Source organism: Tinamus guttatus, unplaced genomic scaffold, assembly GCF_059628265.1.
Source record: "Tinamus guttatus ecotype Peru unplaced genomic scaffold, ASM5962826v1 Tinamus_guttatus_pri_ptg000330l, whole genome shotgun sequence".
Classification (NCBI taxonomy): Eukaryota; Metazoa; Chordata; class Aves; order Tinamiformes; family Tinamidae; genus Tinamus; species Tinamus guttatus.
This window is the reverse complement of record NW_028288864.1, coordinates 1,566,885-1,579,178: the sequence shown is the minus strand read 5'-3', so window position 1 is coordinate 1,579,178 and position 12,294 is coordinate 1,566,885.

Below are 12,294 nucleotides of genomic sequence, written 5' to 3'. Positions count from 1 at the left end.
TCTACATAACACCTTTTGATGGATACAGGATAGATTTTATTATTCAGATTTTTTTTTTCAGTTTGCAAAACTATTTCATTTACCAAAACAAACTGCATCTGGGCATGGAGAGGGAAGCTGTCTCCTGGAGGGAGAGTTTTTACAAACGAGCATCAGCCCCAAGTCAAAACTCCAAAAGCCTTTGGAAGGGGGTGCAGGCCACAGGAGCCGCGGGCGCTGCACGAGCACCCCGGCTCTTCTGCGATTTTGCAGAGGCAGCAATTCCTCCTGTACCAGGCATAGGCTGGCACACAGCACATGCTCTAATTTCCATGTTCCAGTGGATAGAAACTACCTCTTCTAAACTCACAGAGGCAGGTGGCCGCATTAGCAGTCTGGAGGTTGGAAGGGGTGACTCATCTGCAATGTGCGTTTGACGGATTTTTCTTCTTTCCTCCCCACCCTTCCCACCAAAATCCTCCTGAGCAGACAATAACTTTCCTGGAAATTAGTTGTCACACCAAACTCTTGAACAAACAGTTCCTGGGCTGTAGCTTATAGTAAGCAGATCATCAGCAGGATTTGATATGTGAGATTCGAAGTGTTTTTATTGGATTTCTCAGTCTTGGGCAATACCACGGTGTCCTCATGGGAGGGATAATACATGAATAACCAGATATTTAGTGTGAGGAATCAACTCACATGATGTTTGAAAATTCTTAACTTTCTGGAAGTATTTGCTCTTTTTGCTGGAAAAGCAGTTCATTCCAATACACTTGCTAAGAAATTTGCAAAAAATTAATACCACAGCAGATAGAAAGAGGGGAACACATATGTTTTAAAATAAGAAAGATTCATTCTTCCAAAAATGTTCCTATAATTTTTGTCTAAAGCGCCAAATATGAGTTTCTTTTTTGTTGTTGTTTTGGGGTTGTTTTTGTTTTGTTTTACTGAGGCATATTTGAAGCCCAACTAGACTTGACATGAATTAATATGAAAGCTCTTCCAAAATCTGCCACTAGAGGAGAAACAACATGTTGCTGGATCCAAAACATCCAGAGGGGAATTATGCAAGGGGATTACTCATCACTGAAGCAAAGTCTTAAATCCGAGTTCCCAGCATTGATGGTGCCGGCCGCAGCACCAGCCTCTCCCCCTGTGCGTGCTCCCTTGTGCAACAGGAAAGGGCTTTTGCCTCCACTGCAGCTATTGCTGGCCAAGACTTGACATTTGCAGATCTGCTCCATGATTAACTCAGACCATTTCCTTGTAACACTGAGCACTTCTGGGATAATGTGCTTTCTTCCTTACAAAAGGCCGGTTTACATCGGGAGAGATTTTATCTTCCTAAAATTTTCAGCTTTGACTTTAGTTGACTGTACACATGACAATGTCAGATTAGCAGAATTGGGATGAACTAAATACAGTTTGAATTCCTCCATAAATAGAGTTGGTCCAGCACTGCTGTCTCCGACAAACCTACTGTGGACTTGCAAATATTGACTGACAATGCCAGTTCCTGGAACAAGCAATAAAAGCTGTAATTAAAAAAAATGCTTTTACCTTTGTGGCTGCAAGGAAAGGTCTGAAAATGTGACTCTGGGGTGTGTGGAAGACTGGGAAACCACAGAATCAAATGAAAGCAACCACAGAGTGTGTTAGTCTTAAAGATTTTGTGACTTTTGAAGAAATCTCTGGATTTTCACATGGTCAAATTCTTGAAGTTGAGGTTAGTGATTCCCCTGGTTTGGCTGCCTGTCTGGCTATTGGTGTTGCCAGCACGCTCGTTAAAGTTATGTGCAATTACAGAAAAAATAAGCAAAAAACAAGTTAGTATGTTCCTTCTATTGATTATTTTTGAGCTTGAAAACAAGCTATAAAGGAGTTAATCCAGTTGATACAGAGGCATCTTGGTTGCCTCTGTTTCAAAGCCTGGAGCTGCTCCCCTGCTGGGAGCTGATGTCGACTCACACTCAGTTTGGGCAAGTTCCTTGTCTTTCCTTGTTTGCCAGTTGGTGCCAACTGTGCTGGGAGCCCTTTTGCCTCTGCTCCTGGAGGACGGAGCACCCTGGGCAGGTGCAGAAACCCGGTGTAGAGCAGGCTTGGCCACCTGGAGAAGTCCTCAGGAGAGGAGGGTCTCCGCATGCTGGGACACTTTTCTGCTGGCCCCGCCATGCAGCAGCTCCCAACGGAAAGGACTCCATGGAAAAAAGCAAAGAAGAAAAGCAAAAGAAAGCGGGATACAGAAAAACACATTGGAGGAAGGCACCTTAGAGAGGGAGAGAAACAGCCGTGGTTCTGCCGGGAGCCGGGACATCCATCTCCCCAGTGCTGGGAAGCAGGACACAAGGAGCTTAAAAGGCTCTGGTTTTCTGCTCTGTCGCATGTCTGTTAACAGCTACACAAGCGAACGGCAGCTTCTCCATCCGCATTTTGGGTGGTCAGATGAAAGAGTCAGGAATGTCAAGGAATGTCACTTGACGTTCATGCCCAAGTGAGACGTCGTGAAGCCGTGCAGCAAAAGGCAATGCCACCGTGCTGACTTCCCACTCCACGAGCTGCCGAGCAGCGACGCAAGGAGAGCTGAGGACAGCAAGCCATCCGGGCTGGACATCTCATCACAGCTGTGACCAGCCCTCTTCAGAGGCAGCTGAGGAAAGAGCTGACGGCCAAGCTGCCTCACACAATTACAGTTTGCAGGCAGAGATTTCCCTATTTTGGGCTTGTTTTACTTAACAACAAGAAAATTCCGTTCATCTTCTGCACTTCTCTACTATGGCAGCTCTGGGAAGATGGATATGGGTCCATCTATTGGTACCTCTGAGCTCATCTTGTCTCAGCGGTTGCTCAGCAATGTGGGCTGGTGGCCAATGCGCCAAGCTCACTCCGCACCACGCTCCGGCCAAGAGTGAAAAAGCCAAAGATAATTTTTATAGAATTCCCATGCAAACTGCTGTCCCTTCTCTTGGCTCTCTGTGGTATTCCTCAGGCTTGCCCCATGTTGTACCCATGGTGCAGCTGCAGTCAGGCACTAGGCCAAGAGTGTCACCAGGGCCACGTCAACCCTGCCTGAGCATCCACTGGCAACGTGTGACTTCAGCTGCATTTGTGGTGTGAATCATGCATGCAGATACAGTCTAAACTGGGCATGTTGTAGTTCTTGCTTTGGCAAAACAATTTGAGGCAAATTTTCAAGAGTTTCAAATGAAAGAGTTGGTCAAAACTTGGAAAACAAAGCAATGTTTCTTTTTTTTTTCTAATTTTCTTCGTTCCAAAATACTCCATTTTAAAATGTGCCCATGATTTTTTTTTTTTTTTTTTTCGTTTTCAAAGGATCAAGCAAACCAAAAGAGTTTCAGCTTTGGGCTGCACAAGGCATCTTTGGCCCCAAATGATGTTTTTTTTTCAGTTGTTGTTCAGTGGGTCGTTTTCCTGAGGCCAACAACACAACCATGTGGCACCGTTCCCAAAACACTTCCCATTCTTTGTCCATTTGTGGTCTGACAGATCCTCCTTCCTTCCTTCCTCCCACCCACGGCGTGGTGGGACCTCTATGTTTGCAGGAGGTCCAATAGCCCATGGGGGCACAAAGTTCCACGTCACCTCCCTTGCCTTGAGCTGGTGCTCTGGAACTTGGTGACTTTACACCAAAGGGTTTTGTAGATGCTCACGCAATAATCCCGGGAGAGGAGAACTATTTCAGTCATAAATCATGGCCAAATATGTTTTTGGGGATTGTTTCATTGAACACAGGAAGAAACTCAGATAAAGGTTAACGACCAGACCCAAATCAACCTACCAGGCCACTGGCACGGCTGAATGCAACATTAAAGTCATTATTTCTAGCGTCGTGACACAGTTTTATAAATAAACAATAGTATATACATTCCCATTCTGCAAGTACAAAACAGGATAGTCAATCAAATTATTTCTGTATTGTGTAGCAAACTGTAAGTATTGCTTTTTTTCTCTTTTTTTTTTTTTTTCCTGGAACAGACCCCCACGAGGACAGGATTCATTTATAACACATCACAGAAACCTCAGTGTGCTTGATGCAGTAAAGGTGCCCAGACGATATTCCGATATCCGGGTGCCACCGGCTGCAGGAGCAGAGGGCTGTGTCCTGCTACGGGGTGGGCAGGAGGGGAAGGGAGTTGTGCAACGCCGCGCAGTGTGACTTGGTGTGATGTGTGAGGCTCTTTTTTTCCATTTAGACAGCAAAAAGTCCCCACAGACTGCAAGCCTGGGCAGGGCAAACAGCTGATGTCTATTTGAATTTTGGGAGTAGCTCTCAGGGGTGGGATTTGGAGAATTTTGACCGTGTTTACACAGGACCACAAGTGCCAAGCACTCCTGGGGCTCCATCTGGACCACTTCTTACAGCTGGGGAGATTTAATAAAACCAAGTGCATGTGGACAGGGCGAGATATCATGGGCTTGGTTTGCCTCACAGAAAATCTAGGTTAAACATTAGGAAAACTTTCTAGCAGCGCGGACAGCTGAACATTCAAATAAATTGCCAGGGGAGCTGGTGAACTTACTGTCACCGGACGTTTCTAAGAACAGGTAAGAAAAATACCTGTCCGGTATGACAGAGGTGCTCCCTTTCAGAGAAGGATGAATTAAATGATCCCTTTCAGCATAAAACTTTCCCGGTTTCTGCAATGTTGCATGGTAGCATCCGGTAGATAAGTGTAACACTATGGGAATTTCAGTAGGTCTTTTTTATTATTATTTTTATTTGGCTAAAGGAGATGTTCTGAGTTCTCTCTCCAGCATAGCATGAAAATAGATTTCGGTCAGGAAACATCCATGAGCAAATAAATCTCAGAATCATTAAACTAGCAAGGAATACCTTCTTTTGCTTTTCTTTTTTTGGTATGAAATAAATTTTCAAGGGGAAAAAAAAAGGCTTCAAAGAAGATGCATCAACTCATGAATGTTTATTGTTAAATGAGGAAAAGAAACCTAAAGTGAATCAAAAGTTTGTATCTTTAGGGAGAAAAGAAAAAGAGAAGGAGAGGAGGAAAAACATAGATTTCATTAGAACAACACACTAAAAGAGGAAAAAGACCTAAACAAATTAAATTATACATCTAACAAGCACAAACAGACTTCTACTTTCAAAAGAGATTTAACCCAGTTCTTCAAAGAAACAAAACCCAGCAGTAATTAGTAAGCGCTTTTATCTCTTCTGGATTAGAGTATCCAATAAATCTGAATTCCTAGAGGTGATGTTCCTCCTCCCCAAAATATAAATCATTAGAAAATGTTGTGCAATCCTTTTTGTGCTTCAGCCCCATCGGGTGCCGCTGAGGCCAGGCTGCTGGGGCTCTGCTGACTTTGCTTATCTGAAAATCAGTGGTGATCAGATCCCAGATACAAAGCCAAGGGAAAGAACCACAGGAAATGGGGACTTTGATGTTTCTACCAGTTATGAATTGGGTCTTAATATCCTCCTGATCTCCTGGGTTTTGAAACAATACATAAACTCGCTAACTCCTTCTGAGCAATGAAGCCTATGTGTAATGTGACAAGGAAATAATTTCAGTAATAACATTAATTTTCTGCCCATGTTTATGTTTGTGTCTATATGCACCATGATCATGTAGCATGAAATAAGTCACTTGCTGGTGATGTGAATGCCATAACACGTTACATCAAGGTAAAAACATGTAACTGCAGAATGCAGACCTTTCTTTCAGATGATTCATGCATTCACATCACATATTGAGATAATGTTTGGAGATTACAATGAGCTGAAGTCATCTTGAGAAAGGTCATTATTGTTCTTATTTCTGGAATAAGTTCTTATCATTAATAATATTAGTCATTATCAATTATACTTTAAATAGTGGTATTTGGTATTTATACGGCACTGCATGTGTGCACAATACTGCCAAACAGGTAAGAATGCTGTTACTTTATTGAGATAAAATTCACAAAATCAGCCCAGTAGCTTCCAGACAGAAGAGCCCGAGTACCCACAGAAACGATATTCTTGGATACCACAAGGTGTTTAGTCTGTAGCTGTCACTCAGAGATGTTCTCTGACCTGTGCTACACAAGAATACCAACCACCATGTCCTTTAGCATTTCTTTGTGTACTACTTACCATGTGGAGTAAGGAGTGAATGTCTCAAGAAGCAATGACTTTTTATTAGTTATTAGTGCTTCTTTTTTTCTTTAACTATTTTGGTATGTCTCAGCTACATATATGAGCCTGAACTGGCACTGCTTCTTTACTGATCTTCAGATTTTAGCTCATGCACGTAACATGAAAATCTGGTCTCACTTAACTTTGAACCATAAAACAGACATATTAAGAACCATAAACAGAGTGAAGGACAAGAAGATGGAAGTAGATTGTTAAGGTTTAGTGTTCAGATGTGCCTGTCTTAGCTACTTTAACTACATGTTAAAAATAAATTGCAGCGAGACTAAAAAAGACATCCCCATGGGCTTTCCTCATTCCTAATCCAAATTCAGAAATGAAGGAATTTCTTCAGCCCCAGCAAAAGGCAGGGTCACATTGCTAAACTTTACTGGGAGTTCTCTTATTCTGGGGCTCAATTAGGTCTAAGACATGCAGACCAAGCAGGGTTAAGGGTGCTCAAGTCTGGTATTTATCTGATATGAAGTCCTAGCAGCGCTCATAAGCAACAAGATGCCAAGTGGCGCAATGCAAAGAGCTCTGCTGCTCCTTCCCATGTCCCTGCAGTGACGGTGTCGCCTGCAGAAGGCAGACGGGCTCCCCGCACTGCTGCAGCGGTAGATAATGCTCAGTGGCTGCTGTCTCTGCTCTCCCCTAATTACCAGAAACATTGCTTCAAGAAGTTACAACTTCCTGGAACGATGTGAAAAATGAACCGTTTAGAGCACCAGTGAGTAATAGGTAATTGCAGGCTGGAGCATCTTTAATCACTTTCAGCCTTAAGTACATTTTTGAAGAGCACAGCTCATTATTACCTTGCGGATCGTGATGGAGTTCTACATTTCTGGTAGTCTAGATTACAAATGAAAAAATAGTTCTGTACATAGGGAGGCCTGGATGGCAATTACAGCATAGCCTGGCCTGCAGGGGCAGAGGTTTAACTTGGCTGTATTGAGCTTCGGATACAGCTGCAGAGGAGCGCTGGGGATGTGCACCTGCAGAGGGACCCCAGTGCTCTAGGTCCTCTAAAAATCTACGTCTGTGAAATCTAATCCCTGACACGTATTAATGTGACAAAAGAAAAGGAGTGACCCATGAAAAGCTGTGTGTCAGACAAAGAATTATGACTTTAGCCAGCAGAAAATGTAAAGTCTTAGGTCCACCACCACCAGCAGAAAAGTCCTGATTTCTTCTGGGAACTTCAGGTGCAAGCCCAGTAATTCCTGATGCTGATTTAGTTCTGCATTTCCTGGGATATGATTTCTCACCTATAAAATGGAGATGATAAAAATATTTTCTCTTGTGCACAGAAACACACTGATACGAGGAAGTCAGCTGTAGCTGTCACGCAGTTTATACATGGCACTGAAAAGCAAGAAAGGGCATTTTTGTTTTAGCTGCACAGGATGTTTTGTACAGCTTGGTTGTTGTCTGTGCCATGGGAATAGTGAATTGCAGAGTAGCCAGGACTGCAGCGATTGAACTTCTTTTGTGCAGGTGCCTGGGCTCCCAAAATGAAGCCATTCCCTGTGCACTTCCTTTTATGCCCATATCCTCTAACTCCTCCTGATCGCTCTTTCTCATCCAGACCAAGCACCAGCCGGCAGGGTCCCAGAGAAGGCAATACTGATGCCAGGCACTTTGAGCACGAAGGAATCACACCACCTGGCTGTAGCGAAGATGAAGCTGCATCAGCCTCGGCAGAATGCCCTCGTTCTCATCAGCTTTGCCGAGGAGGCCAAATGTTGAGCACATCTCACTCACCACACCAGGTACTGTCTGCTTGCTGTGCTCTGACTCCTTGTTCTGACACCTCTGAAGCTGAGTTATGACCCCAAATCTTGCTGTTAATCTGCAAATGCCCTGAATTCATTATTAGTATGTTACCAAGGACTTCTTCCCACACACAGTTTTAGTATTTCCCAACAGATTTTCGTATCCTGTGCTCAGGAAACTTCTCCCCAGTATCTGGAGTCATCTTCCCCCTGCTCTCAGGTTGGTGGAGGTTAGGATGGAAAGGACCACTCCTCACACTAGTGTGTGGGATGCCCAAGGACTGGTAGAATTGCATGTTTTTAAATAGGACTGTTATTCCTGGAGCAGGGAAGGACAGTGTTTAAAGGACTCTGTGCACAATCAGGAACCTGGCCACGTCTATGATTGGCATTTGCACTGGTAATGAGACCATTTCTATTGTAATGAGCTCATTACTAGTTTTTATTACTATTATATTTTGCATGTTCCACAAATCAGACAGAGACCTGCTTTTTATTTCTACTCTTTCTGAGGGCAGTCCCAGTGCCAGAGTGAATGATTCAACCCCTGCCGAGAAACTGAGGAGGGGAGGCTGCTCCTAACCTGTCACAGTGGAGTGGGCAAGGGAAGGGACCTGTGACAGGGAAGAACTAATTTGGTGGGGTAAGCTGGGAAAGCCAGCGACGACATGGTTCTTGGAACGCATCTCCCATTCACAAATGTCCGTACTGCACTAGTCCATTCCCAGGAGGAAGGCTGACATATACAGTATGCTTTTGGTTAACTGTTTCTTCCAAGTATTGGTTTGGATCAGAGTTTGTTTCTCCTCCATTTTGCACTATTTTGCATTAATAAGTTTTGTTTACGACAAGGCAATGAAGTTTTGGCTTTCCAGCAAGGCTTAAGTTCCCAGTGTTGCTTAACTAGTATGATTGATTCATCTCTCCTGAGATCCTTTCTTTCTGTGCAGTGAGGTGGTCCCCAGAGATAACTCTCACTGGCTTCCAGCAAACCTGCTGCCTTGGATTGCTTCCATCAAAACTTTGGCTCCAGCAACTTACCATTACCTTTTCCAACTGGCTTCTCAGGAGCTACAGCCTCAGCTTTAGTCCTTAGAGAACAGCCAATACCCCTGTAAATAACCTTCTGCTAACCTTCAGGCTGCTTCAGTGACACATCACACACTGCAGCTCAAGCAGTGGAGCAAAAGGGGAAACTCCACCAAGACGTTGCTGAGGTTTCCAGGATCCCTGGAAGGGGGATGCAAAGGAAACATTGCAGGGAATTAGCTGATAGAAAACCATGTTGATATGTCATACCACTGCCACAAGTATGTGTAACCACGCCAGCTTTAGCTGGAGCAGAAAAGTGGTTACAGTTTTAGTTACCGAGCCAGTTGAGCCTTGCTCTGAACTCATGCCATAGGCCACAACTCCAGTGATTTGATTAACATGGGATATATTTATGGATTTACCTCCTCTTGGATGTGATTGGCCATAAAGCCAGTTCCTTCCCTCCACTAGCCAGATGAGAGATGTCCAGTTGGGATCTGGCTATGTACCAGAATGAATTCTTCACCAAAGTAACATACCATAAGGAAGGAAGAAGAGTGTTTGTGCCTGCATCTGAATTCAGAAAAGGATCGCCCTATGCGTGACACCTCCAGCCACATTCTTTTTCTTGTCCAAAAAAAAATACATATTCTGTAAATCATCTTCCAAGTATTGCTTTAGAAATTGAATTGCCACCAAAGAACACTAATCAACAACATACAAGTGTGTGTGTCTGCTTGTTGTTGATGCTCCAAAATTAGGTTTTGAATCTCAGGTTTGTTATTTTGTTGTTTTAAAGATGTAACTTTCTGGCAGGCTCCTTCTGTCTCATTCATTTCCTCTGTGTCCTGTGGCTGCTGAGACATCAGCACTCTTTCAAGCTCAGGGTTAGGGCTGGCCTGTTTTTAATACTCTACAGACTTTGGTGGCATCTGGCAATACTACTGCCAGCTGCTGCAGAGAAGATAAAGAAGAAAGGCAGACGTCAGAGTTTAAAAAAACAGTCAGGGATTGGGTGTGTTCAAAGATTCACTCTCACAAATGTTGTATACTGAAGAAAAAATTTGGATGCAAAACTTCTGTGCCTTTCAAATGAACCTTCTGCTCCCTTATTTGGCTTGCTCATCCAGGGCACAGGAGTTAGAAGTTGCATAAATATGCAGAGAGACAGAATTAAATGTTGTATCTTCTACAGGAACTGAGAAATTGTTTAAGTAAGTTAACCTCATTTCCTTCTTCCAGCAGCTTAGACAGGTCTCTATGTTGTCATTCCTTTGTAGGGGTTTATGCTCCGCTGATATTTTATGCTTGATAATGTATGGAGTGAATAGGGACAATTAGTACTAATGTTGTTTTTGACATCCTCTCTCCACTATCTGCCTTTGGCCGGACGCAGCAAGGAGCGTCTTTGCTGTGGGGGTGTGTGGGGGTTGTGATGAATCACGGCAGGGCTCTGCTGAGACACAACCAGGAGGAGGTTCTTCCTTAGCAGGCTGTGAACTGAACTAGCGCCCTTTAAACAGCTCCCATACGACCAAAATCCCAGACAGCTCCCATAAAACCAAAATCTCAGCTTCCAAAGGGAACTCAAATAGTCCTCCACCTTCATGGAGCTGGTACAAACTCCATAAGGAAACATTTTCCTTTCAGCTCTCACCTCTGCTACCCATATCCAGAGCCCCTGGAAAGGCTCACATCAACTCATTAGCATTTTGCAAATCAGGGCTGGATTTCCACAGTGCAGCACCCAGTGCCAGGATTCTCCTCCTCCTCAGGTACTCACACAGCTTGATCACTACGAGACCTTCTTTTCTTTTTTTCAATGTTACCTTAATCCCCCATAAATCTCATTGATAACAGCTAAACTGCAGAATAGGCAGAAGAGAAACATGTTCAGGCTGTTATTCTTCAGTAAGTGGGATGTTTTCATATGAAATTGCGACACCTAAAACTTAAGTGTTTGGTCCCTACTGGAACCGAAGGATGGGGTGGAAATGTCAGATACATTTTTGCAAATCACGAGATGGGTTTGGTTAAAGAAGTGTAAAACCAGGAACTCAGTACATGTTAGTGGATGCTGGTTGTGTCCTCCTTTCCATGGTTGCTTTATGTATTTATTACAACCATTACTAAAATTAACTGAGTTGTCTAGTCCCTGGGGTTCAATACTTCTCACATTACAACCTACTAGAAATCTTCTATGTCACGTAGGACACAAGAATGGTACAGGGGATTAAAGTGACAGCATTGCCAGCACACAAAATAGCCAAGAATTTCAATAACTTAATGACAGTTGAACTTTATTTTTAGAATGTGACTGGCAGCTGATGGGCAAATAGTGCTGTCCAGTTAGCTCCAATGAATCCAGTGAAACACCACTGAAGACAGTGACAAACAGATGTCACTGCTGACTTAAGGCAATATTCTGGTCCTATATGGCATTTCTGACATGCGGTGATCCAAGTGTCATTTTTTTGACTCATTTTTTATGGCTCATTTCTTTTTTCTCTCACCTCTGGCTCTTTTGCCTCTGAGCTTTCTTATGACGTAAGGTGGATAAAATGTCAGCCCAGGCTAGTTCTGTGATAATCCATATTGTGCTGGATTTTTGTTTCTTTGAAAGAATGAAAGTATTTAATAGAACTAAGATATAATTCACTCACTGCATTAGGAGATACAAAGCTCAGCAGCAATTTTAGTGAGTGCTAATGGACACTGTTTGTAAATGACCATTGTGAAGATGAGGGCAAAATACTAAGTCAAATTAGGCTGACAAGACCAATGACATTTTTGCAAACTCCATGCACCCCGTGCTTGTGTACAGTTTGGTTTCTTTCATCGTCAGCCTGGGAATGTTTTGCATTCTCCTTTATTCCTCTGAACCAGAGTTGCAATTCAGCTGTCACATCAGTTTGCATGTAGGGTGGTGGAGAACTGCCATGCGCTCATGGTCACAGGACTTGATCCCACGGAGTTCAGTGGAAGGTGGCTTACAGTTTTCATTCCTGACCTGTGTTGGCCTAATTATTGCAACTCTAAGAAAAACTGTAGTGCATCATCCTAGCTGATATTTTTTAACTTTGCTTCTTTTCTATCAGTCCTCAGCAATGAAGAGATATTGCAGTACAGCATTTATCTGGCTTATGTTGCCACCAATGCCAAACAAGAACATGCATGATGGACACCCTCAGGAAACTTCTGGCCTCATCTCAGGCAGGTTATGGGACCTGAGGAACACTGAACTGCAATGGGAGTGGTTGAGCTGGATTCCGTTTGTGCAGATGTGATTTTTGGCAATGCTCCTCGGTTTTACCATAGATAATTATATGCATTCAGCTCATGTCTTTCCCTGGA